Genomic DNA, 2,399 nt, shown 5'->3' on the forward strand with positions numbered 1-2,399 from the left:
TAGCGGCTAAGTAGCGGCCGAGCGATAAGCGCTGCATACATTTGCGTTGACAACGCTCTCTCACAAGGGCAGCACTGCCCTAATTTTAAGGGGAAAAAATTGGCTGTGGCTTAGCTAAGGTTAAGCCTGGATAAGCGAAAAGCTCTCGGTGCTTTTCAGCCAACTCCCAAGCTACCACTTCTCGATCGGTGTTTCTGGATCGGTGTTTCTGCGTCGTCCGACTGTTGCTTCTTCTTCTCCTTCCATGGCTAGTGTCTGCGCCTGTTCTATGGGCAAGCGCGCCTTATATACGCCTCCTTTCAAATGTGCACTGCGCATGGCTGCGGCGAAAGGTCAAACGGTGGCGAGGATGGCCGCCTCTTCTATGGCCGCCACCGCCGCTCAGGCGTTCTCGCAACGCCTTGCGAAAGAACTTTCTCTTGGGACGGCGGCGGCGACCGTGCGGCAACCACAAAGGGCTAAACTGTGGCGAGGAGGAGATGCGGCGACGCTCAGATGACGGAGTCTGCGCGCGGCGGCGACGACGGCTGTGGCAGCAGCGGCCACCTGCGCTCCGCGTCACGCGAGACCCGCTGTTGACGAGCCTAGTGAATCTTCTCGCTTCAAAAAATTCACGGGCTCTCCGGGTTAGAGAGTAACTACTGGGCTTCTTCGATTATCCGCCTCTGGCAGCCCGCGGGTTGCTTGCGGGCTGCCCGAGCGCGCTCGATTTTCTCGGGTTGCTCCGCCCACTCCCGGTGGCTGCCCGGAACGCGTTCGTTTTTCTCTGGCTGGGCGGTTTCGGGCTCCCAGCCGGCGGCCAGACTCGCCAGGACGATTTTGTGCTGGCAGCGCTCGGGCAGCTAGCAGACGACAGAGAGGTGTATGGTAGCGGGAAGCTCGCGCGGCCATTTTTATAAGGACTAGAAGGACCGCGGTTCTTCATGCGATGTTTTGCGCGATGCAGGCGCTTGTTTCGACTAGGCCACGGTGCATATCGACTCTGTCGCCTGCAATGACACCTTTTGCGGTAGTTCTAGCTGTTTATTGATATGTTTTGCGTGCGTATGCGCGATCATATTTCGATCGTCTCACCACCTCGAAAGCACAATTGCTCGCTTCATATTACGATCGTATATTCACAAAATATTTCGGCTGTTAATTTCGTGCGCCCGGCGGATATTGCGATGGTGTTCGAGGCCTTTCACGAGAGCAGCCGAATTCCAGTTCCGAGTACGCGTTCAGACGCGCGCATATATGCATGTGCTGACCGTGTTTTACGAAGTGTTGGTTGAGCGCGATACGGGAGCGTATGGTCTTCATTGCGTTTGGCGCAGTGCAAAAGTGGATGTACTTTGGAAAACGCTTGAGTGAAACATGTCCTTTATTAAAAGCCCTCACGAGCACATTGCTCGAGACATCTCTGCGGGCATATATGTGGCCACACAGAATTGTCGCGCCGACCAAGTGCTGATTCTGCCGTCACCAACTGTTGTACAGCTTCATGCTCGGGTCTTCTGCCACATATGCTCAATATATCTGAAAAGTACCGCAGGCATGCACCTCCTCGCGTTTGGCTCATTTAAAAAAAATAGATAAAAATGAGCTCTAGCGCTGATCGTCATGCAAACACACGCGGAACGTGAGGCGCCGACACGCAGGGCTTTATTGTAGCGCCTTTCATTTCAATGCCAGTTCTCTGCTATAAAGCTGTATTATCACAGAAACGATAGGCAGCTATAAATTTATACAGTGCACCCGCTTGTTCTAGGTGGACGTTCAACAAGCTGATATGCGCAAATTTTGCCGAGATTATGCGTTCCTTGCCCGCAGCAAAAGCCGGCGGCCGACAGACTGCAGTTGAACGAACGTATCCCGATTCTTTTCTGCTTACTGCTTACAGGAAGCAGGTTACGAGCGTAGAAATCGCAACGACCACAGCAGAGTCCATCAGGGTCGATCGTCGGCGGTCATACCAGTCATATATACTTACTGCGTAGTAAGCAAACACGCAATAATCCGAGAGTACGGCTTGTCGTTTGATAAACAACGCACGGGCAGTTTTTCCGTTCTATGTGGTGTCGACTGAAACACGTTAGATTGCGATTGCTCATCGCATGCTTTTGAGGATTTCTTGAAGCTTACACAGTGCACCGAAGGCACACGCTCGCGTTGTCGTTGCCGATGTATACGAGTGCGAGCTTGATCAGCTGCATGTTCTGCAGTCTGCGGCACGCAGCCCTCAATAACTGCAAGTCGTTGTTTTCGATACCAAGCAGCCTATTTCTACCGTACGCGTGCGTAGCAATGAAACGCAGAACGCGAAGCTAGAGAGATCTGCCCTCCGTGATCCGCGCATTGCTTGCCGCCGTGATTGCCGACCGGCTGGTTCCGGTGGACGCCAGCCCACGTGACCATGA

Source organism: Amblyomma mixtum, chromosome 1, assembly GCF_055824585.1.
Source record: "Amblyomma mixtum isolate Tamu chromosome 1, ASM5582458v1, whole genome shotgun sequence".
NCBI classification, from domain to species: Eukaryota; Metazoa; Arthropoda; class Arachnida; order Ixodida; family Ixodidae; genus Amblyomma; species Amblyomma mixtum.